Source organism: Capsicum annuum, chromosome 10, assembly GCF_002878395.1.
Source record: "Capsicum annuum cultivar UCD-10X-F1 chromosome 10, UCD10Xv1.1, whole genome shotgun sequence".
NCBI lineage: Eukaryota > Viridiplantae > Streptophyta > Magnoliopsida > Solanales > Solanaceae > Capsicum > Capsicum annuum.
Window position 1 is genome coordinate 7,926,273 of NC_061120.1, and position 27,023 is coordinate 7,953,295.

At 37.5% G+C, this 27,023-nt stretch overlaps 3 pseudogenes; 1 reads left to right on the forward strand and 2 right to left on the reverse strand.

Annotated features, from left to right (window-relative positions):
* Positions 1-830: 830 nt before the first annotated feature.
* On the reverse strand, positions 831-22,625 carry LOC124887693 (annotated as a pseudogene).
* Positions 22,626-24,341: 1,716 nt separating this feature from the next.
* On the reverse strand, positions 24,342-24,885 carry LOC107844135 (annotated as a pseudogene).
* Positions 24,886-26,485: 1,600 nt separating this feature from the next.
* Positions 26,486-26,884, forward strand: LOC107844136 (annotated as a pseudogene).
* Positions 26,885-27,023: the final 139 nt, after the last annotated feature.

Here is a 27,023-nt window from a genome sequence, read left to right on the forward strand (position 1 = left end):
ATTTTTCTTTGTCATCTGAATTATCGTTCGATGGTTTGCAAACTCTAAGATTCCGTATGACGTCCTCTCAATTTTGAACCCAACACACATCATATATATTTCGTGGAGCATATATATTTTTCTCATACCAAGAACATTCATAATTTAAAATTTTAACCAATTATAAATAGTTGAAATAAAGATAATACAAACCTTTATATTCAAATCCGAAAATAGAAGGTTTGGGCCTAAGATGCTACAACAAATACTCATTTGATTGAACTATAAAGCAATTATTTTTCATGTCTAATGAAAAACTGTTGGGTTCAGAATCGAGATGCGTCATGTGGAAGTTTGAAAAATTTGCAAACTAAGACGGTGATATTTCAGATGACAAATAAAAATATACTAAAATATAATATTATTAATATAATTTGGCCAATTGGTCTACACATGAAAACTAATGATAAAGAAAACATAGAACTATTGGAGAGAAATTTCCCCCTAAACAAGACTTTTTATAGACTACATTGTGGATTCTTTTGTGTTGTATGAAAAAAGGTCTTCTATTTATAGAGTTCCAAAACCTTTCCTCCAAAAAAGAGGTTAGCCAAATATGAAAAAAAATTATATTTTCCTTTTAGAAAAAGTACAAGTAATTATGAAATTATTTTTATTTTCCTTTCAAGAAAAATAAAACTTAAACTTTGTAAGAAAATCAGGGTAAAAATTCTAACAAAAGCTACTTTCAGCTTAGAAAAAACTAGGAGTTTCATAAACATTTTGCACGTAATTGATAGGCATGTTTGGAATTTGACTTGGTGTTGGTATCAACTCCAATGCATTATATCCTAACACAGTTCAGATTCAAATATGTCATCCCACAAATGTAGATCGAAATCCATATCATTGTTGCAAGGTGGTCCATGAATCAACTCCTTCGAGTTATCAAACATATTTGTAGCCCTAAATTCCATTGTCGAACTTCTGTTCAACTCCAATACGTCAAATCCTGATAGTTCAGATTCATCTATGTCATCCCACAAATGCTGATTGGAATCTATATCATTGTTGCAAAGTGGTCTATGAATCAACTCTTTCGAGTTATCACACATAGTTTTAGCCTTAAATTTCATGGTCGAACTTTTGTTCAGCTAGATTACATCAAATTTTAACTGTTCAGACTCAACTTTGTCATCCCACAAATGTAGATTGGATTCCATATTGTTGCTGCAAGATGGTTCGTAAATCAACTCCTTCGTCATATCACACACAATTGTAGCCCTAAAATTCATTGTCGAACTTCTGTTCAACTCCAATTCATCGAATCCTAATAGCTCAGATTTAACTGTCATCCGACAAATGTAAATTGAATTTCCTATCATTGTTACAAGAAGCTTGCTTACCGTGGTGTGCCAGGGTCGGGGGTTCGAAACGCCCCTTCAGCGAAGCTGGGGTGAGGGCGCGTAGGTCAGGCCCGGAGTGGTCCCCCTCCCCGACACCTACGGAGTAGGTATGAACCGGGTCGTCCCCTTTGTTACAAGATGGTCCATAAATTAATTCCATCTTATCACACAGTGTTGTAGCCGTAAATTTCATTGTTGAACTTCTGTTGATATGCACCTAAGTAGATCACATATTAAATGTGAGTTTAGCAATTTAGTTTGAGTTTGAAATACTGTCAGTTGAGATAACTAATTACCAGTGTTGTCCGGTATGATGGAAGTTGTTAATACAAAATATTGAACTGAGATAATGATAGGAAGTAAAGAGTTCATTATAATAAATATAAATGAAATCTATTTCATCTCAATTGTGAGGAAAGTCGTTTATCTCTTCTACTGGAAAATATTTACGCCGGTTAATATTCTTGTATTTTAAAGATTAGTAATATTATAGAAATGCGAATCAAGAGAATGATACATATGAAGTAAAGAATTGAGATAAATATAAAGAAAATCTATTTCTACTCAACTATGAGAAAATTCATTTCTCCCTTTTAGTGAAAAATATTTTTGCCGGCTGATAATTCTTTAAGTTTTAAGGATTAGTAATAATATATGTGTGAATTAAAATAGTGATATGAAGTAAAGAGTGATATAAATACAAAGAAAGTCAATTACTTCTCAATTGCGAGGAAAGTCATTTCTCTAATTTAGTGAAAAATATATTCGCCGATTTATATTTCTTGAGTTATAAAGATTAGTAATAATATTTTAGTGTGAATTAAAATAATGATATGAAGTAAAGAGTTGAGATAAATGTCACACCCCTTTTTCGACTCCCGAAAGATATGGTTATAAATTAATGTTCGAACGGGTTTTAATTATTAAAGTGACAAAAGATGAAAATTTGTTTCGAAAAAGGATTATTTTTAACAATCAAAATTCAGAGTCGCCACTCAGCATAAATCGGGTGTGCCGAGTCACCTATGGATATCCTTTTTCAAAATGGTTTTGACTCTTTAATACTGGTTTGCGAACAGAGATTCTGGCTAAGGAATTCTGTTGACCGAGGGGAAGGTGGTAGGCACCCCTCGATCCCGTGGTTTGACCACGGTCGCTTGGCAGAGCGTATCAACTATTTTTGGCACTAAGAAATGTATAAATCACACAAGAGCACGCAAAATAATCAAACAAAACAAAACAATCCAAAATGTAAAGTCCAGTCCAATTATACAGTCCAAAAATAGAAAAATACAAAAATATAAATCCTATTCCAAACTAAATCTAGACTAAGCTCCAATGCCTTACCCGATGCCGTGGGCCTTCATCACGATCATTTTTCGCCAACATGATACGTCGGGGCATTCCCAGGTGAATAAATACAAGTGATCTCGGGGCATTCCCCGGCTAAGTGAATACATTTGAATTAAATACGATAAACTTGAAAGAAACATTCACACGCACATTCCAACATCCAACAAAACACTTATTCCTAAATTTCGCCTAACCAAACTTAAACTTCTCCTATTCAATTCAAAAAGATTCATGCTTATTCCGAATTAAACAATAAATCAAGATAAATCTAAATTAGCTCATTTTTATCAATTTCTCGATTCCACCCCATTTATCCCAACATGATGAAACCAATTCGATATATAACCCACAATCAAGTTTTTACGTCCAAATTCGACAAACAAACAACCCACAATAAAGATTCAAACATACCAAACACACGAATTATCCATAATTACATAAAGATTAAAAAGAGAAAAGATAGAACTGGACCTCAAGAGCTTTCGATTAACTTACGAAAAGATATAAGAGTCGTTTCGAAACCTCGGAGAATACCCCAACTCAACTACGAGCCAACTCTGATTCGAAAATCTCCGAAATTCGATTCGAACCGCAACCAATGAAGAAACAGATGAATACCCTAAACAAATAACTGTGAACAAAGCCGAAATACTACCAAATCTCGACAAAATGTCCTAACCAGTCCGATATAATAACGTTGTGACCCGTTAAACAAAGAACGAACCCTGAAATTCTGGAATTTCACCTTTTAAATGCTATTTTCACTGAACCCCGATGGTTTTAAGACTTTTCGGTGATGGCGCTACGAAGGGCTGACTAGCAGTGCCTTTTCGGTAGTGATTCCGATGAGGGTTTCACCAGAATCAAGGTCGGGAACAACGATTTGATGTGGATTTGGATGGAACAGAGGGCTGGTCGTCGTATTTCCACTACACCGGAGCTCCAGTGAGCTCAGTATTGATGACAAATCGAAGAAAAAGCTGACGGGTAAGACTAAAATTCGAGCCGACAGTGTTTGAATCCGTTGAACAACAGTAGTATCTAGCGAGTTTTAACGAAAAAATTGAAAAAATGAATTGATTATCGGCTTAAATTTGGATCGACTTGAGGTTGGGGTCGCTGTTTCACGTCGCCAGAGATCCAGCGATCTCAGACAACGGCGAGGACCACGAAGGCAGACCGAATTTAGGCCATACTCAAGAGAAATTCACCGGAACAGTACCCCTTTCTGTTTCTCTCCTTCGTTCCCAGATCGTCTCTTTCGAATCTCTCCGCGTGTGTGATTTTTGTGATGATGTTCTTCGGTTATGATAAGTGACGATGGAGGATTCTGTGAGAGTGTCGTGAGGAAGAAAAGAAGAAGATCATGGACTGCTCTCTATTTTTTTTTTATTAAAAAATGGCCTCCTCTTCCGTCTTCCTTTCCCGTAAAAAATGTGAGGGGGGTCTATATGTTGTGAGGTGAGGGTGGGGTAGTGGGGTAGGGTAGGTGGGGTCACGTGGGGTAAGGGTAGGGTAGGTGGGGTCAAGAGGAAGGAGGAAAACCAGGTCTTGACTTAGGAAATCCTACCCACCCTAGTTATGAGGGGATCAAGTGACGAGTATTTCAAAGGATTAGAAGGAGGTGGACTATACCGAGTTGGAGAGTCGAGTGAGGTTCCATCGAGGTTCCGGTCCGCGGCTCTGTCATTACATCAAAAATAAAAATTAAAAGTTAACACATAAATGAAATTACAAAAAATCCTATCTATACAGCTTCTATTGGTTCTTGACTCGACTTTCATCACCCTATTCTTCAGGCAGGCCCCTGACTTGCAATATCTTTCAACTTGTTGCTTGACTTTTAGTTTCTTCACTCTATTCTCCAGGCGGGCTCTTGACTTGCTATTCCATCACTTTGTTGTTTGACTTTCATTTCTTCACTCTGTTCTCCAGGCGGGCCTCTGACTTGCTATTTCATCACCCTATTCTTCACGCGGGCTCCTGAAATCCAAAATTAAAACTAGAACAAAAATTATCCCAAACAAGAATTATAATAAAGTAGTATTTCATTTTTGAAAGCGTTGTCCCATTTTCCAGGAGGGTCCTGAACAGAAAGTAAAGTCCCATTTTTCAGGAGGGTCCTGAACAGAAAGTAAAGTCCCATTTTTCAGGAGGGTCCTGAATTGAAAGTAAATTCCTATTTTTCAGGAAGGTCTTGAACATAAAGTAAATTCTTATTTTTCAGGAGGGTCCTGAACAGAAAGTAAAATCCCATTTTTCAGGAGGGTCCTGAACAGAAAGTAAAATCCCATTCTTTAGAAGGGTCCTGAACATAAAGTAAAATCTCATTTTTCAAGAGGGTCCTAAACAGAAAGTAAAATCCCATTTTTCAGGAGGGTCCTGAACATAAAGTAAAATCCCATTTTTCAGGAGGGTCCTGAACATAAAGTAAAATCCCATGGATGTGCATTTCCAATGATAGCTGAATTAAGTGAAGCGAATTTGCCGCCATATCAACAAAGAAAATTTGTCAGTTAAAAAAAACTTAGTGGGGGATTGCAGATCTTGGCTTCTCAGGTATCTGCCCAGCACTCGTTCCTTTCATCTTTGTTCCAAATCGCTAACAATTTCCCTGTCTTGCCGCCTCATTGACCCAGATCCAGATTGAGGGAAGTGAGTTCTGACTCGCACAATGGGCTTCCATTTTACCATGTCTCTGAGGTGCACCCTTTTCCCAAATCTGAATGTTTCCACGAATCCAACAGCCTGTCGGTTGATAGACTTTCTTTGTTTCGTGTTGAATTACGATCATATTTCTTTCCTGTGCTATTCCTTGGCTTTTCATAGTATAATTGGAAAGACTGGTAGTAAATTTTGAAATCCTTTCTCGCTTGTTTTGACACAGACTTGACTTAAAATGTAAAGAAATGATGGTGACTTTTATTTTGATAAATGACATAAAAAGAGAAAAAGCATGAATATGTAAATGAGAGAAAAGGGCAATGTCCCATATTCAAAAAGAAAACTTATCTGAATACGACAACCAACTCCAATGAGTATGACATGCATTTTGGATTGAGCTGCCTGATTTTCCTATCCAGACTCCCCATTTGTTGTTGAGTTCGTACCTTTTGCCGCTGAGCCGCTTCTTCAAATCCATTGGACTCATACATCACATTCGATTGATGACATCTTAAAAGACTTTCGCCAACAAATCTCTTTCTTCTCACTTTTCACTTTTCTCTTGAACTCTCCGTCGCCTTACGGTGCCCGTGAGGGTTTTCACCAATAAGACTCTCTCATTTTTATTTCTCTCCACTCACGATCGCCTTATGGTGCCTGCAAAGGTTTTCACTAATAAGAATCTCTTATTTTTATTTTCTCTCAACTCACCATCGCCTTATGATGCCTACAGGGGTTTTCACCAATAAGACTCTCATTTTTGTATTTCTTTCCTGATTTCTTATGCTGAGGGAGACAAGTGGTACTTCACAATGTATCATCATATCCATTGCATGCTTAGCCTTAACATTATCAAAAATTGATCTGAAGGACTTTCTTTGGTTGTAACTTGGCTTTTGGGTTGAGGTTAGAAAAGATGGTAAGGGGCTCAAATGATACTTGAAGTAGGGGTGGGACTTACAAATTTTGGAATTGACTCAAACAACGCATTAACTCATGCCCCAGTTTTGTTGACTGGGTGAATATTAGATCTTTATTTGGTTGGACCGAGCCCAAAATAGGGCAGCCTACGTATCTCACTCCCGAGAGAGGAGAATCAAGTCGCACGTAGTTCCATCACTTTGTTCTTTGTTTTGATTTGATTTTGATTTTGATTTTTTTTAATTTTCAAACTCTTTCTTTAATTCTTATTTCCTTGACATTTATCTTTGACTCCATTTTGATTTCAAAAGAGGGATATGAAAGAAAATTGAAACGAAGCTCAAATGGGTAAACAAAGGATGACACAATGTTTGGATAGAAGAATAAAATGCCTTTATCATATCAATCTTCAAAAAATGCAAGTACTAAACATGCAATAAAATCAACAAAGGATCAAATATCATACATAGTATCTTTTGACCGCATCAGCATTGATAGCCATTTCTGCCATTTTGCCTTCAATATTTGTCAAATATAGGGCTCCATTGGGTAACACTTTCTTCACAACGAAGGAACCTTGTCAGTTAGGGGAGAACTTGCCTTTCGATTCAACCTGGTGAGGAAGGATATGTCTCAATACCTACTGACCAACTTCAAAATTCCTGGGACGGACCTTTTTATTATACGCTCGAGCCATCTTCCTCTGATACAACTGGCCATGACACACAGACGTTAGCCTTTTTTCCTCAATCAAACTCAAATCTTCCAGTAGGGTTTTTACCCATTTGTCATCATCAATCTTTGCTTCTACAATGACTCGAAGAGAGGGAATTTTAACTTTTGCAGGGATGACTGCTTCTGTCCCATACACCAATAAATATGGAGTTGCCCCTGTTGAAGTGCGAACAGTGAAGCGATAACCTAGCAATGCAAATGACAACTTTTCATGCCACTGTCTAGACCCTTGTTTCATTTTTTGCAGTATCTTTTTTATATTCTTATTGGCGGCTTCTACAGCACCATTGGCCTTTGGGCGATATGGAGTAGAATTTTGATGCGCGATCTTAAACTGTTGACATACATCTTGCATCAAATGACTATTGAGATTGGCAACATTGTCTGTAATGATCATCTTAGGAATTCCAAATCTACAAATGATATTGGCATGAACAAAATCTACCACAACCTTCTTTGTCATTAACTTAAAAGTTACTGCTTCTACCAACTTTGTGAAGTAGTCAATGGCTACCAAAATGAACCTATGTCCATTTGATGCCTTCGGCTCAATCGGTCCAATCACATCCATTCCCCAAGCCACGAACGGCCATGGAGAGGCCATTGCATACAACTCAACAGGAGGAGAACATATCAGATCACCGTGTACCTGACATTGATGACACTTTCGAATAAATTGAATAGAATCCCTTTCCATAGTAAGCCAGTAATAACCTGCTCGAAGAATCTTCTTTGACAAGACATGACCGTTCATATATGACCCGCATACTCCAGAGAGTATTTCAACCATGATTGCTGAGGCTTTTCTTGCATCTACACACCTCAAAAGTCCGAGATCTGGGGTTCTCTTATACAAGATTCCCCCACTTAAGAAAAACCCATTAGCCAAATGCCTAATAGTCCTCTTTTGATCGTTGGTGGCATATGCTGGGTATTCTCCTGACTGAATGTACCGCTTGATATCCAAGAACCAAGGTTCTCCATCGAGCTCTTCTTCAATCGCATTACAGTAAGCATGCTGATTGCGACTCTGTATATGCACTGGATCGATGTAGGCTTTGTCAGGATGTTGAAGCATTGAAGACAGAGTGGCTAAAGCATCAGCAATTTCATTACGAATCCTTGGAATATGCCTAAATTTTACTAACACAAACTGTTGACATAGCTCCTGCAAGCATTGTCGATACGGGATGAGCTTCAAATCTCGCATCTCCCAATCGCCTTGAATTTGATGGACGAGCAAATCCAAATCTCCCAACACCAATAATTCTTAGACTCCCATATCAACAGCTAACCTCAAACCAAGAATGCAGGCTTTATACTTTGCCATATTGTTAGTACAATAAAATCAAAGTTGTGTTGTTAACGGGAAATATTACCCCGATTCAGAGATAAGAACTGCACCTATTCTGACTCCTTTCATATTGACAGCTCCATCGAAAAGTAACCTCCAATCAGGATCAGCATCTATAACGAATTCATCGACACACGACACTTCTTCGTCAGGAAAATATGTCTTTAATGGCTCGTACTCTTCATCGATGGGATTCTCAGTAAGATGATCTGCCAAGGCTTGGGCTTTCATGGAAGTTTGAGTCATATATACAATGTGGAACTCGATAAGCAATATTTGCCACTTTGTCAATCGACCCATCGGCATAGGCTTCTGAAAGATATACTTCAAAGGATCCATACGGTAGATGAGATAAGTAGTATAGGATGAGAGATAATGCTTTAACTTCTGTGCTACCCAAGTTAGGGTACAACACGTCCTTTCAAGAAGAGTATACCTGGCCTCATATGCGGTGAACTTCTTGCTAAGATAATAAATAGCCTGCTCCTTTTTGCCTGTGACATCATGTTGACCCAGGACACAACCGAAAGAATTGTCCATAATTGATAAATATAAGATCAAAGGCCTACTAGGCTTCGAGGGTACCAGCATGGGCGGATTTGGCAAATATCTTTTAATTTGATTGAACGCTTTCTGACATTCTTCAGTCCATTTTACCGCAGCACTCTTTTTCAGCAACTTAAATATGGGCTCACAAGTGGTTGTGAGTTGAGCAATAAACCTGCTAATGTAGTTCAGTCTACCAAGCAAACTCATCACCTCCGTTCTATTCTTGGGCGGGGGCAAATCCTGAATGGCTTTGATTTTCGAGGGATCTAATTCAATTCCCCGACGGCTGAATACAAACCCCAACAGCTTTCCAGACAGAACTTCAAATACATATTTTGCCGGGTTGAGTTTGAGATTATACCTGCGAAGCCTTTCAAAGAACTTTCTTAAATCTTTAACATGGTCGGTCTGACTTTTTGACTTAATAATCACATCATCCACGTAGACCTCATCTCCTTATGCATCATATCATGAAACATAGTGGTCATGGCTCTCATGTATGTTGCTCCAGCATTCTTTAAACCAAACGGCATCACTCAATAACAATAGGTTCCCCATGGTGTGATAAAAGATGTCTTCTCTGAGTCTTCATCATCCATAATGATCTGGTGATATCCAGCATAACAATCCACAAAAGAGGCAACCTTGTGTTTAGCACAGTTGTCTAACAAAATATGGATGTTGGGCAGTAGAAAATCATCTTTTGAACCTGCTCTGTTCAAATCATGGTAATCAACACACACTCAAATTTTGCCATTTTTCTTTGGTACGGGAACAACATTGGATAACCACATGGGATAGCGAGCTACTCGAATTACTTTGGCTTTAAGTTGTTTCATGATTTCCTCTTTAATTTTAATACTTACATCCATTTTAAACTTCCTCAATTTCTGTTTGACAGGAGGGAACGCGGGATCAGTTGGCAATTTGTGAGCCACTAATTCAGTGCTTAAACCAGGCATATTATCATAAGACCATGCAAAAACATCCTTATAATCAATTAATGCTTAAATCATTCCATCTTTTAGCTGTGGAGAAGCATGTACATTGATTTTAGTTTCTCTAACATTTTCTTGATCCCCTAGATTTGTTGGCTCAGTCTCATTCAAATTAGGATTTGGTTTGTCTTCAAACTGTTCCAACTCTTTGCTTGTTTCTTCTAGTGTTTTTTCTTCATCATGTTCCCCATCCTGCTTCATTACATCTTGATTAGTTTGAATTTTAAGATCAGACTAAAAATTCCGCATACATGTTATGTCATTAGAATCAGCATAAAGAGAACTATGTAAACAAAAGAAAAACAAAATATATTAGACACGAAACAAAAGGGACATTGCATTTCATTAAATAAAAAGATAGAAGGGTTAAAACATAGATGCCAACATAACATAAACAAACTAAAATCTGAATTACAACCCTAAAATAACTCGGATAAACAGAAAAAAAAAAATAAACGACCAAAGCTCCCTCCTGACGGGGAGAGGAGTGACTTCCCAATTATTGAGCCGGACAGCTGGACCTATGAATTGCACGTCTGCCATACTGGAACCTTCTCTTGCTTCGACCATATCAACTTCAATAAAAAGGTCTTGGAAGTCATCAACCAATTCAACTTCAAATTCCACATGCTTCGTGACACTGCTCTTAACAAATGATTCACTGAATAGTGGCATTGGGCTAGGGAGTGACCATGTTTCCTTTTTCCTTCCTTTGGCTTTCTTCAGATCTTCAGCCGTAGGCTCAAATCCCAGACCAAACATGCCCACGTTCTCACTCGAACATATGGGATGAACTATACCGTGCAGAGATGCTCCCAAACCCTTTCCTAGCTTAAATCCATATTTCCAAAGTTCACTCACCATCATGATAGAAGTAGAAGACAATTGCAGTCTCGGTATACCCTGCCATTCAAGGATACGATTCACTGGCACTGTTTCAAAAATTTGATAGACGAATGTCTCCTCTACGTTATTTTTTTCAATAAGAGACAAGGGAGAATCTTCGTAGGCTCACAAATCTCCTTCACCATGAGTAACTACTTCTTGCCCGTCATGCTCAAACTTAATCATTTGGTGCAGTGTAGATGCAACCGCCTTGGCCTTGTGGATCCATGGCCTTTCCAACAACAGATTGTAAGAGGAGTCTACATTCAATACTTGAAACTCTATGGCGAACTCAACAGGCCCTATGGTCAACATTAGTTCTATTTCACCAATGGAATTTGATTTTGCACCATCGAAAGCCCTAACACATATATTGTTGGGCCTGATCCAGTCAGCACCAATATTCAACTTTTTCAAAGTAGAAATAGGGCAAATATTTGCACCTGAACCTCCATCAATTATAACATGAGTGACGTAGAAATCTTCATACTTCACTGTAATGTAAAAGCCTCGGTTATGCCATGTACCTTCAACAGGTAATTCATCATCAGAAAAACTGATCCGATTGACCTCAAAGATTTTTTCAACCATTTTCTCAAGTTGGTTGATTGTAATCTCCCTTGGAACATATGCTTCATTTAATACCTTCAGTAAAACATCACGATGCTCCTTGGTGTGCAACAACAAAGATAAAAGGGAAATTTGAGCAAAGGTTTTCTTCAACTGGTCTAATATTGAATACTCTGGCAATTTCATCTTTTTCAAAAATTCTTCAGCTTCTTCTTCGGTGATAGGCTTTTTGATAGATGACGGTCCACTCACCGTTGGCTTGGACTTTCTTAAGCTTTCAGGCACAAAGCATCTTTCTGACCTAGTCAAACCCTCTACCTCATCTACATCTTCCACTACTCCTTTTCCGTGATAGGTCATCACAGTCCACCTATAATTCCAGGGAACCCATTTCGTATCAACTATCGGAGGTTGGATCACCGGTTTGAGGATAATAGGCACTACTAGTGCTCCTTTCACCGTCAAGATGGGCTGACTCTAAGCTCCCACCACTGTCAACTTAGGTTTATCCTGACTTGAATCAACATACCTTCTGGCGCCTTGTACTGTGATCAGGGGTTTCTTTGTGCTTTCTTGGGCTTTATCTTCTCTCATTCCTTCCTGGCTCAATGACATTGCTTTCAAAGACTCCGCTACATTCACCAATTTCTCCTCAATGGTCTGTATCTTGACAATAGGCTTATAACCCCTCGAAGACTCTATCCCATCATATATCAATTCTAACATAATGGCTTTAGCATGGGTTGGCAGCAGATTCTGGTTAATGTTTGGACCCTCCGGGGCCTGGACCAGTATCTGATTTGTGTCAATTAAATCTTGGACAGCTCTCTTTAAATGCTAGGATTTCTCGATATCATGGCCTAGCATGTCAGAATAGTACGCACACCTTAAAGAATAATCTAGATTCCTCGGCGGTGGATTTGAAAGCCTTTCTTAAATTGGGCTTAAAACCTTCAACTTTCTCAACCTATCAAACAAGCTAGCATATGACTCTCCAAGAGGTGTGAATTGATTTTTGACCGCCTTCTCCTTCTTATACTCGGGCCTAGGCTGAAAATTGGTTCTGGAGGGGTTTTGGTAATTTGGTGGAGCGAATGAGCAATTTTGTGGAGCTTGCGCGCGCCACTGCGGGTAAGAAAGGGTTTGGTCATATGGTTGCGCGCTATATACTGGGTATGAGTGTGGCGGAATAGAATATAAAGGGTTTTGTGGAGGGTAGTAATAGTAGGGAGGAATATATGGAGCTTGGGCGTAGACTTGGGCTTGAGATTGGGGATAGGGACGAGGTGGTCTTTTGGGATAGGAATGGGTTCCATCTACAACAGTCGCCATGTTCTCTTTCTTTTTTTTACCTCTAAATGCGCCAGATCCACCTTGAATCGCTTGTGTGGTGGCTTTTAATATGGCAAAACTCACTATTCGGCCGGTCTTAATACCGTCCTCTATCATCTCCCCCATTTTGAGGACTTCCCTAAAAGACTTTCCCATTGCCGGAAGTAAATGTTGAAAATAGGTCTCATCCTGTGCCTGAATGAAAACTTCTACCAACTTACTTTCTTTCATTAGAGGCTTTACCCTGGCGGCCTGTTCACGCCACCTTATCGTGTATTCCCTAAAACCTTCAGTGCTCTTTTTCTTCATGTTGACCAAGGATTTTTTGTCAGAAATCAGGTCGATGTTATACTGAAAATGTTGAACAAATTCGAAGCCAAATCATCCCAGCTGTTCTATTTATCGATATCTCGATCGATAAACCATTCTGAGGCCAGATCAGAAAGACTCTCGCCAAAGAAAACCATGAGCAGCTCTTCCCTTCCTCCTGCAGCCCTCAACTGGTTGCAATAACGTCTCAAGTGTTCCACGAGATCGCCGTGTCCTGCATACTTCTTGAACTTAGGCATCTTAAAATCGAGGAAAAGGTTGATGTCTGGGAACATGCAAAGATCTTTATAGGAAACACTTCTATAATCTCCAATTCCTTGCAAATTCCTCATAGCCTGTTCTAAACTTTTAAATTTTCGGGCTATGATATCCTGTTCCTCTGTTGCGACAGGTTTCTCCGTATCAAATGGAAATACAGGCGGCTGAGTGTACCCATACGGTTCATTCATTTGTAAAGTAGGCTCCGGAGCATAATACTGACTATCTGAAACCTTCAGTGCTGGCTCACTGGCAGACCTAGGAAGCCTCATTGTGGGACGCACAACATATATGGGAGTTTCATGTGGTGGCGAAGCCACGAATACCGGTGTGATCGATGGCGCTGGCTGAGCAGTTGGTCTTGATTGGGGAGCTGCCAAGGGCACACCAGAACTGCCAGGATAACAATATCGCGGAGTGAATCCTGGCGCGTGCTCAAGTGACTCTGAGTAGAGAATTACGCCTGAGAGAGCGGTGGGCAATTAGAGATATTCCCAAGACCTTCAGGGAGCGGAGGAGGAGGCAATCCGCTGGCCCATGCCCGGTGTAAATCTATCAATTGTTGCCTGAGCCTTACTACCTCATCATTGTGTTCAGAACTTTCTTCTCTATGATCCTGATCTGGGTCAATGAGCGAATTTTCAATCTCCCTGCTAACCATAGCGAGCTTTGCTTTGGATCTAGTGAAGTATGGGTGACAAGCCATAGTGCTGCAAACCTACCCCTGTTATATGAAAGAACATGCTCATCAAAGATGACATCCATTAGGATTAGGGCACATAACAAGCATGGGAATCACATTGGTAAAATTGTCCTAAATTCATGTTCATTTCTACCAGCTTTTGAGGGTAGCGAGGTCATTTTAACATCATCCTGATTTTTGTCTACACTTTTTTTTTATCTATACTTATCATTATTATTATTATATTATTATATTTTTTTCGTATCCATCTCTGTTCTTTTCTTTTCTCTTGTTATCTACCTTTATTTTATCATTCTTTATGGCTTTTGTTTTTCTTTAAAAGAGGAAAAATAATGAAAAACAACAAAATAAAATGATTAGATCGAACCCAAAAGTAGGTTGCCTACGTATCATGTTGTACATGAATCAGATCTTGCGTAGTTCGGGCAGCATGTGCATAAACATTACCCATTTTTTTTTTGAGAAAATGAAAATAAACAAACCAAGGAAAGACGTAACATCATAACATTTTGAAGAACGAAAACAACAAAAACGTACAAAAGTTTGGGACCACTTTAAAACTAAACAACAAATACGAAACAACATTATAGACCTCTAAGACGACATAGGTGAAATTACTAATAAAGACTCTAATACCAAAAACAACTTGACTTTGACTTAAAGCAAACCCCACCCTACAATGACAGACACATAAAAGACTCAAACTGAATAAAGATAAGAAGTGCTCTTTCAGACTGGTGCTCTGCGTGATGACCCTGGCTGATATGGACCTGCCTCTGAAGTTTTCTTTCTCCCATTTAAACTTTGTAGCATATCCTGTAAAGACACCCTGATACTGAGGAAGAAGCTTCAGGCCTGTATTCCTGCTTCATGAGGAGTGCACTTGGAAAGATTATTCTGACACCTTTCTACCGTCTTAAACAAATCTGCTAACTGAACCCTCAGTGTTACCACTTTGGACCCTACACTTTCATCCTGATGGTCGTCTACTATGCATTCTTCCTATATTCTCCCTTTAAGCTGCGCTGGTAAGGGTTGACTGATACCCCGAGGGATAGATTGAAGCCAAACCCCATATCCTTGAGTGTGGCCCGGATTATCCAACTTTCTTTGAGTGTGTCCACACCCAGCTTTGTTGCATGCTTCCAAAACTGCTCATACTTGCTCTCACCTAAGGCTTGGTCCTTGAAGTACTCAATATCTTTCAGAAGATCCACTGCTGGTGGCACGTCCTGCAGCCTACCCAACTGGCGCATTACCCTAGAAGGACTGTATGGTCTAGTGCAATTGAGCCCTAACATAACTAAAGGGAGCTGCGTCTGACAACCCAACAATACTATCTTTGGGCGAAGCCACAGGTAAGTCCACAAAATGTTATCACTGGTTCTTGACTCAAGAAATTCAATCCAAGCGTCGACTCCCACGGGTAACGAGAATTTATCCAACTGCAACCTGGAGTCCATGGCTTTCACTCAATTGGGAATACAACGATCTAACACATCTGGTCTAACTAAAGGAGGCGCATACAAATGCTCCATCACCCATATCTGCAATATCAAGTTACTGCCCTCAAAAAATCTCCTTCCCCCCTTCACTTCTGTTAAAGCCTTATATATTTCTGTTAAGATCATGGGTATGAGAGTGAACCTGCCCTTTTGATTAATGCCCTTGTCGTTTTGATCCTTATGAAATAGGGCCATCACCACAGATTGCAAACGGGTATTAATACGTCTTTCTTATAGTGAAAACACTAAATTACCTAACAAAGCGAGGGTGAAGACTTCAAGACGCTTTCTCTCCCACTTCTCCTTAGTCACATAAAATTCATCCCAAAAGCAATCAAAACCTTCCGAGGGCCCGAATCTAGCGAACAAAAAATCTAGGGAAACCCACGAATCACTTAAACAACCCAAACGGATACCCTTACTTTTTAAACCAAAAGACTGCAAAAATCTCACGCCAGTATGATTTCGTGCTCGGATCATATCCTTCCCGATATAGGGCATATGCAACAGACCGGATATTTCTGCCAAAGTAGGAGTCATTTCACATTCCCCAAACCTGAATACCAAACTACTCGTATCCCAAAAGGTCAACAAAGCCTCTATTAAATCTGGACGAGGGGTAACATGCAGAAGTTCCGTAAGATCACCTAATATTTTAACCAGTTTCTGCTGATCAACATAGTTAAACATTTTCCACCATTTGATTAACTTTTTGGGCACCTTGACAACCATCAGAACTCTAGACTTGGTGGACAAATCCATCCTGTAATAACACACAAGACGTTATCTCAAAAATTCAACAGGAGTAGAAGATTCCCAACCCTTGGGATTTTTGACGCAAACATATGTCGATGGGACAGACCACATCCATGACTCCAATTTGCCGAACAGAAGTACTGAGCAAAATCAGTCTACTTGGCAAACAACTCTAGATTACGGGGTGAGAGACCTAGGCTAATACTAAGACAAAGGCCAACACAAAGAATACCGGACCCATCGAGGGTTGCCTACATATCCCGACTCGAGGGAAGGGAATCAGGTATGCGTAGTTCATTCAGAGTGGACAATTAACGATTAACTAATAAATTGACCTAACTTAAGAGACACTACCAAAAACAAACAAAAAAAAACTTTTGGATTTTCAGCTAGACACTGACACCACCAATTATGAAGAAAAATCTTTTTGGTATTTTTGTTTTTGACAAATAAGTAGAAAAGGCAAACAAAACTTTTTTTTCTCTTTTTTTTTTTTTTTTGAATTTACGGTACTTTGAGAAGACAAATGTAAAACGTAAAAAAATCTTTTTGAGTTTTCGGATCGTGAGGAACAAAAGCCATAAAGAATTCTAAAATAAACTACGACATTCCCTTTTTTTTTAATTCTTTTCGACTCACTTTTTTCTATTTTTTCCTTTTTTGTTTTTGCCTACGCACCTTACTCCTAACAATTTTTTTTTTCAAAAATCAGTCTATTAAATGACCACGTTACCCTTAAAAATGCAACAGTTAGCACGTAGGGATGCTTTAGAGGTGAGTCTCCTACAAAGGGTCATGTGGGTCCCGCTAGGTCTCCGTATGATGCACATAAGCATGACCTAAAGGCTGACCTATGTTGTGGTTTACTAACAAGGCTATTCGGGGGAGCGTATGGTCGATAGTGGCGGCTTTGCTTTCCACCTACTCCATAACACCGACGGCTCCCCCCCCCTAAAATAAGGGTGACTCAACTAGAGGTTGTGTACAACATGTGTACGACGGACTTGTTGCAGAAAGAAGGCCGGGGGGTGGACTCATGATGACAGATATAAAGCGGTAACACATAGGATAAATACTATAAACAAAGAGCACAAAAACGCACAAAAGTGAAAATAACACAAACAATAACCACAAACAATGCTTATACACTCGTAATGCCAAACAAAGCCGATACGATTTCAAAAATAGCTCAAATTCTGAAAAGTTGTCATTAACTCCCCAGCAGAGTCGTCAGAGCTGTCACACCCCTTTTTCGACTCCCGAAAGATATGGTTATAAATTAATGTTCGAAAGGGTTTTAATTATTAAAGTGACAAAAGATGAAAATTTATTTTGAAAAAGGATTATTTTTAAATCAAAATTCAGAGTCGCCACTCGCCATAAATCGGGTGTACCGAGTCACCCATGGATATCCTTTTTCAAAATGGTTTTGACTCTTTAATACTGATTTGCTAACAGATATTCCGGCTAAGGAATTCTGTTGACCGAGGGGAAGGTGTTAGGCACCCCTCGATCCCGTGGTTCGACCACAGTCGCTTGGCAGAGCGTATCGACTATTTTTGGCACTAAGAAATGTATAAACCACAAAAGAGCACGCAAAATAATCAAACAAAATAAAGCAATCCAAAATGTAAGGTCCAGTCTAATTATACAGTCCAAAAATACAAAAATACGAAAATATAAATCGTATTCTAAACTAAATCTGGACTAAGCTCCAATGCCTTACCCGATGCCGCGGGCCTTCATCACGATCATTTTTCGCTAATATGATACGTCAGGGCATTCCCCGGTGAATAAATACAAATGATCTCGGGGCATTCCCCGGCTAAGTTGAATACATTTGAATTAAATACGATAAACTTGAAAGAAACATTCACACGCACATTCCAACATCCAACAAAACACTTATTCCTAAATTTTGCCTAACCAAACTTAAACTTTGCCTATTCAATTCAACAAGATTCATGCTTATTCCGAATTAAACAATAAATCAAGATAAATCTAAATTAGCTCATTTTTATCAATTTCTCGATTCCACCCCATTTATCCCAACATGATGAAACCAATTCGATATGTAACTCACAATCAAGTTTTTACGTCCAAATTCGACAAACAAACAACCCACAATAAAGATTCAAACATACAAAACACACGAATTATCCATAATTACGTAAAGACTAAAAAGAGAAAAGATAGAATTGGACCTCAAGAGCTTTCGATTAACTTAAGAAGAGATATAAGAGTCATTTTGGAACCTCGGAGAATACCCCAACTCAACTACGAGCCAACTCTGATTCAAAAATCTCCGAAATTCGATTCGAACCGCAACCAACGAAGAAACAGATGAATACCCAAAACAAATAACTGTGAACAAAGCCGAAATACTACCAAATCTCGACAGAAACATCCTAACCAATTCGATATAATAACGTTGTAACCCGTTAAAGAAAGAACGAACCCTGAAATTCTGGAATTTCACCTTTTTAATGTTATTTTCACTGAACCCCGATGGTTTTAAGACTTTTCGGTGATGGTGCTATGAAGGGCTGATTGGCAGTGCCTTTTCGGTAGCGATTCCGATGAGGTTTTCACCAGAATAAAGGTCGGGAACAATGGTTTGACGCGGATTTGGATGGAACAGAGGGCTGGTCGTCGTATTTCCGCTACACTGGAGTTCCGGTGAGCTCGGTATTGATGACAAATCGGAGAAAAAGCCGATGGGTAAGACTGAAATTCGAGCCAACAGTGTTTGAATCCGTCGAACAACATAGTATCCGGCGAGTTTTAACGGAAAAACTGAAAAAAAGAACTGATTATCGACTTAAATTTGGATTGACTTGAGGTTGGGCTTGCTATTTCACGTCGCCAGAGATCCGGCGATCTCAGACAACGGTGAGGACCATGAAGGCAGACCGTATTTAGGCCATACTCAAGCGAAATTCGCCGGAACAGTACCCCTTTCCGTTTCTCTCCTTCGTTCCCAGATCGTCTCTTTCGAATCTCTCCGCTTGTGTGATTTTTGTGATGATGTTCTTCGGTTATGATAAGTGACGATGGAGGATTTTGTGAGAGTGTCGTGAGGAAGAAAAGAAGAAGATCATGGACTGCTCTCTGTTTTTTTTTTTTTTGATTAAAAAATGGCCTCCTCTTCCATCTTCCTTTCCCGTAAAAAATGTGAGGGGGGTCTATATGTTTTGAGCTGAGGGTGGGGTAATGGGGTAGGGTAGGTGGGGTCACGTGGGGTAGGGGGTAGGGTGTGATGGGGTTTTTTTGATTGGATGGGTTGTTAGGATAGGGTAGGTAGGTGTTGTTTTTTAATTGGAGAGATAAGGGTTAGGTGTCTATTTTTGTTTGGGTAGGTTGCTAATATAAGACAAAATTAGTTAGGGGATTGTTATTTTTTTCATTTTTTGGAGGGATTATCACACGGGTGAGGGTACACGATAGGATAACATAAAATGGGTAAAAGTGAATAAAATTGAACTTTAAGAGGACGCAATCACGTGTCTACAGTAAATACAAAGAAAGTTTATTTTCGTTTAGTTATGAGAAAAGTTATTTCTCTCTTTTGCTAGGAAATGTTTTTATTGACTAATATTTTTGAGTTTTAAAGATTAGTTATTCTTTCTAAGAGTGAATTAAAATAATGATATGAAATGAGGAGTTGAGAAATACCAAGAAAGTATACTTCTGTTTAATTGTGAGGAAAGTCTTTTCTCCTTTTTGGTGAAAAACTAATACTTTTGCCAATTGAACGTCAAAATTGAGGACCTGTTTGTCTGCAAATATTTTTTTAAAATTGCAAATAAGTGTGTTTAGCAAATTGGTTCATAATTTCAAATATGAAACTTGAAATATAAAATTTGAAGCTTGAAAAATCCGTTAGGAGTACTTTTCAAGTTTTCACTCTTTAATAACCCAATCATTGATATTTTGAACATCCACATAAATTCATGATATTATTTGTGACTTGTGAGGATAACTTGAATAGAGACCCAAAGGCTCAAACCGATTTCGAACAAGTTGGAACTTAAAATCTATTCCTGAAATTTGATGCAATTATAGATTCAAAAGAACGAACTCTGCATATGCTTGGTCAGAGTTTTGGGGCCGAATTGCGGAGTTGAGACCGCAGAAACGATAATTTTAACTTCAAATATGAACAAACCTAAGAATAGATAGATCAAATAGTTTTGAATTTCAGATCTAATTTTTACAATTTATGACAAAGTGCTGCTCTATGAAGATTTCTTGTTAGACTATTTTCGAACCAAATCATTAAAGTAATTAACTTTTGATTCCTTAAAATACTTGGATCCATATACTTGATTTTGGTTGGTGTTAACCCAAAAATAATAGGATTCAAGAGGTTTTGTTGAGAGATGCTAGAAATTAGTGATTTGACCTAGCTCGTTAAAGCAAAATTATGTGTGGATTTATATAAAATAGAACTATGAGCTTATGGATTATTCAAAATTATAAGCTATTTCAGATATTGACTAGTTCGACTGGATTTTCTTTTATGCCGACTTTACATTGACTTTGTATTGATTTGTCCTAAAAATTAAGGATATTGTTTACCTAGCCTTATTTTGGATGAATTATTCGATATTTCGCATAGTTTGGAGAGAGATCATCATATTGTTGGAATTGTATGTTTCAAGTGAACAAAAATGTTATCAGAGTTGATAGAAATTTTTGGTTCGAAACTCACAACTAGTGATCACATAGTTCAACATGACATCAGAGTAGATAGAAATCTCTGATTTGACCCTTCCCAGGAGTTCAATTTTTTCTGTCTCTTGGCGATTCAAGCTCACGGCCTTAGAGTTAGAAGTAGAGGGTGCTTACCATAGAACAATCCTCTCTAGTCATTTTTTTAAAAATTTTATTTTAATTAAATATTACTTTACTGGCAAATATCAATCGATTCATCATGTCCAAACGCCAACTTAATTTTTAAAATGTTTTCAAAAATATATTTCCATCATTACTAAACATACCCTTATAAAATACTATTTTACATAGGCATAATATAAACAAACACTTTAGTTTGGCGTTAACTAGTATTAAACACTCCAACTTTGAGAGTACATATTTAGACATCTTAACTTGGTCTCAACTGACAATTAAACACTTCAACTTGTTTTCATTGTATCTCGTGGACCAATGCTAACGTGACACATAAATTTTGGAGGTATCTATATGATTGCTTTATAATCTAGTGTACTCAACTGACAAAATAGAAATGAGCTGAAGTATTTAGACGTGCATACTCAAAGTTGGAGTGCTTACTTTCCGGTTTACGCCAAGTTTGAGTGATTACTCACCTTAGTTTCATGATAAATCTGGAAAGTTGAGTTTCCATTGAGTTGAAAGTGGGTAGACACAACTTCAACACCTTCCTCATGATGACATAATCGAATGATATTATTAAAAGTGGCTATGTTATCAAGGCAGTTATTAAAACCACCACCATATTTGGGCGCATTTCATGGAAATCTATCTGTGTTGGTGACTTGGTGCTTGGGTCGGGCTCATTAGTTGCATTGAGTGATTGGGCCCCCTTTGGGCCCATTTTCAATTCTTCCAAGTGCTTCTTGCTTTTCTCCAAATTCATTTTCAAGCTTTCTACGTAATTCACTGCTGCATCTATTTGATCAGGCGTTGTCATTTTTTCATGCAACACTCAATTTAAATAGTGTATTAGAAGAAATATACATGAATACAGAGGCAGATTCAGAAGTTTGAAGTTTATGCCTCTGAATTCTAGTTCTTTTGATTAAGGCGCTCATGGACATCTGTATCAAGTTGAAGAGTCAAAATGGTTATACTAAGAGAGTAAGAGTTGAGACGTTCATCTGCCAGTTATATCAAGTTTTTAAAGTGTCTATCCATATTTATTGAGATTTTAGTAGATCTTGAAACATGCGTGTATACACACACATATGAGATATATGTGTATATTAGCTATGAATTCAGATGAAACCCTAATCGAAATGTTACATCCCCCCATTCATGCATGATCTAAATCATAAGAGTTGGATGGTGATGGAAGAATATCTCCTTCAACAGAGGTAGATCAGAATTTCAGGAGTTCGATCTTTATATTTTCATCATTGAATCTGTTACATTTTTAAATATATGAATTCAAAATTTGAAACTATAATACCTTCAAATTTCAATACTAACCTTAGAGGTAGAGGCATGAGTAGGGATCTTGGAATGAAGCTGATTAGTTAGATTCTTCATCTGATTCCTTCTATTTTTCTCCACTTCTTTCCTTTCCAATTTTGGAGCTGATTTAGAGTTCGAGCAACTTTCCATTTTCCCTCTTTTGAGTAACTTTAGCATTTTGCCCCTCTTAATGCTACTATATTTAGAAATTTTTCTTTAAGATGTTTTGCCTGTAACTTTTTTGCCTATTTCCTTATATGGAGAAACTACAAGTTTTAGTTCCCAATAATATGTTATTATACTAATAGCAAAACACTTTTTATAGATTCCACCAAGCAAGCTGGTTCCTTATGGTCAATAGTAACAGGGCCGAACCCACATGGTGCCAAGTAAGGTTCAGCTGAATCCCCTTGTGCGAAAATTTTTTATTTATTCAACAAAAATTATTTTTAATTACAGTATAGATATTCATTTGAACCCACATATAACAAAGACTGACTGCAGCGTAGCAGTTGAATGGGTCCAAGTTCATAACCCACTTGCGGGTTCGATTCCCACCAACTGGCCTTGGTCATTACAATTTCACTCAAATTTGTTCCATATGAGTATAACATATGGTAAGACTATATTAATTATTAGGTGTAAGTGTAACTATAAATTTTATCACTAGTATTTTCTTTCTCTTTTTCTATTTTAATTTGTATATTTTGTTTTTTTACTCGAATTCAATAAAAATCTAAAATCTACTATACGTCAAATAAAATTTATTTTTTTATTAATTGAATTTTGATACCTTTTAAATTTTATTTTTTAGTTTTTAGCCAAAACATGCAACTACACACACACATATATATATATATATATTAATTGAATTTTGACACTTTTTTTAATTTTATCTTTTAGTGTCCAGCCAAAACATGCAACTATACATACATATACATACATACATATATATATATATACTAATTTAGCCGCACGTGCCTCGTATGTATAACTTTTAATTATTTAAAATATTTGAGAAATCATTTATATCAGAAACACAAAAAGACCCCTTATTTTCACCCCCACAAATTACCACATACCGAGATAGTCTGAACCGGCAAAATGCTATCACGTTTGAGCCTGGATGTTAAAGAATGCACAACAAAGTTTATGTAAGAAATCTCTCCAACCTCTTCAATCACCACTACAAAAAATGGGTAATATCATGGGGGTTTATTTGCGAGAGTTATTTTAACTCCCATAAAATTATATGAAATACGGGGGTTAAAAATCTGCCGCCAAAAATTTATAAAGTTGTAGGGGTTTAAGACCCCCACTATTAATTGTGAGGGTTTTAAACCCCCGCTATTAATAAAAAAAATAGCATATATATATTTGATAAAAAATAAATAAATTTGTGGGGGCTTTAGACCCCGCTGTAATCAAAAAAATAGCGCAGAAATTTTGCTTTTTTTTTTTAATTGGGCAAAATATTTTTCCCTCTTACTTTATCAAATTGCAGCTCTCACATTCTCATTTCCCCAAATTGCTTCTCTGCCCAATTGAAGCTCTCACTCCCAAATTGGGTTTATGAATTTCTCTAAAATCTTTTCATCTTGTATGTCTTTATCTTAATTACTCATCACTTATGCTCATTTTTAAATTTCTCTAATACCAAATATTAGTATTGTATACAAACCATCTCTTAGCTTTAACTTCAAAATTAAACATGTTAGCTTTCAATATCAACAGATCTAATCTAATGGTTGTTAAGAATTGTAATCAATAGCCTGTTTTGAGATTAGATCTATTAATGGCTTTTTTGTTTTTGTCTGACTACTAGAATTGCACTAGAATTGTGATTGCAATTCTTTGATAAAATGATTATTTATCTAGTTTATTCATATATCCAGGCGGAGTTTGTGTGTGTATACGGTGGTTGATGCTGTTATTTCTATTCATACTAGGTGTTTGTGATTCATCTCGATCTCTTTCCAATGAAAATAGTGGTGACAATCACAAGCACCACATTTCAGGTACTCCGGTGTTCCTTCTTCTCCACTTGGCATGAATTCTCCGCAATTGTCTAGTACATGTCCTCCCATATTTCAGCATGATTTTTGAGATATTCTTTGTACCGAATGGTGCTAGTATTCCTCTCACTTACTGAACTCGTCGATAGTTGTCGAACTGAATTTGGATCTGGATCTGAAGTTTGAGTAAGATTATGTTTATCTAGGGTTTGGTTAGGGCTAAAAATGGTATCTTCATGGATAATTTGTTCATTTGTTCTTCTATCATCAATAGGAGCAGTAGGGAATTTGTTTGTTGTAGAGAATGATGATTCTTGCTGATTAAGATGAGATGGGTGGTTATAACCTATAGAATTAGGCATGCTCATATCCTTTTCTTGGCCTTTGTGTTCCATAAATCCTAACTAATTTGCTATCTGAAATGACCGTCTGGTCTTAAAAATTTCACCTTCAGGTAATCTATCCTAAGTTACAAAAAAAATATCTTCTGAACTCTTTTCATCTCTTTTAGGTAACACAGTGATGTATCATAATTGGAGGACTAATCAATTTGAGTGTGATACTTTTTAATGCTAACTCCATTGTATGTTGTACTAATTCTCTATGTGTAAGTGAATTAGTGAGGCTGAGAAATGGACAAAGAATTGACCCAATGACTTTAGTGAGCTAGCTGGATTTAATAAGGAGTACTATTTAAAGATGGGGTATTTTAATTCCAAGAAAAATTAAGGTAGCCGGTCAACACGGGGTATAAATAGATCTAAGTTAATGTGGCAGGATTTAGAGTTGATACTAAGACTTAGCAACAAGAAGGGCTAGAAACCATAAAAATAATAAATGAGAGAAGACTTTCTTGTGTCTCCTTAGAGGCATCCAACACAAAAGACCAGACAAGAGAAAGAGGCATCCAATAGAGTACTTTGGTAGCTAAAGAAAGAGTAATGACTAATGATTAATGAGTTTTCATAAGACATTGATGAAAGAAAAGACTTACTCCACTAAAACAACCGACTAATGAGTAATGACTAATGAGTGATGAGTTGCAATAAATGGAGGTTTGATCCTCTTGCAGGTCAAATGGAGCTCTGAGGTACTGTTATGCTGCTTGTGAAGAAGGCAGCGTCGATTTTGATTGAGAAATAGTAACTAGAAAGGTATGTACAATTTCTTTTGTATCTTCTTCTCTCTTTTCATCAACATTGGGTTAATTCTCTCTGATTTCTTCTATGAATACCTAAATCAACCATATGATTGCTCATGTTTCTATGATAACAATATTGAATGTTGAATCTCACAATTCAAAATTTTTTGAAACTCTCAATTCCTTTTTCTCTTTTTGAAATGGCATCTTGATAAACGTCGTTATTCTCTTCTTCCTTCAACAAATTTTAGGGTTTTGAAGTTTTTTGCTGTAGCAAAAATGAGAGAATACATTTTTATTCACATTAGTCTCGAGTAGTTCAGACAGAGTAATAGTTGTTTATTTGACACTGTCTAATTGTAGCTCTTTCCTAAGAGGACCGTGTCTTGGCCTATAATATGTAACCTGAATCCTCATGTTCTTGGACAAACATTAGAAATGAGGAGATAAATGATTGTAATTGTCTCTGGATTGAATGGATGCTATGTTGTTTGAACATTAGATTTAGGTAAATTGTAAAAGCTCATATTGTTTCTTTTCTGAAACAAAACTTGGGCCTAATATACAAGAAGTTTTCAATTAAACAAATTCAACAATCATAAATAGGAATGTGATTTGTTGTCCTCATGTCATTTTAGTGCACAACGCACTAAAAAGTATACTTGGCCGAGCTGGATAGCACTTTCACAATGGGGGTGGACCATCATCCAAAAAAAGTTGCAGGCATATCAATGATGTATTCGTTATGCTCTTTCATCATTGAGCCTTATACTAGCTAATATGGAATCAGCTTCTTGATGCTTTACAAATCTTTATAGGCATGACACATATGAAATACTTTTGTGCAAAATGATATGTATGCTTTTGTGCCAAAGGATGTTAATGTTGTTGTGGCTACCATCAAGACTAAGCGCACCATCCAATTTGTTAATTAGTACCCCCACAGGATTCAATTATGGTATCAACTATCAGCCACCCACTGTTGTTCCTGGTGTTGACCTTGCTAAGGTGCAGAGGGTTGTGTGCATGATTTCCAACTCTATCAGTGTTGCTGAGGTCTTCTCACGAATTAACCACAAGTTTGATCTTATGTATGCTAAGCGTGCTTTTATGCATTGGTATGTTGGTGAGGGCATGAAGAAAGGTGAATTTAGTGAATCTCGTGAAGATCTTGCTGCCTTGAGAAGGATTATGAGGAGTTTGGTGCTGAAGGCAATGATAAAGGTGAGGGAGAAGGCGATGATAAGTACTGAGAAATGATGTAGTCTGTTTTTATTTCTTCAGTTACTACTGTCTTTATGTTGCACTACGGAAGACTTACTTCATGTGTTGAATTGTGGTATCAAAACATGTGTTTGTTTTGAGTATGTTGTTGTTTTTCATCCTATTCTG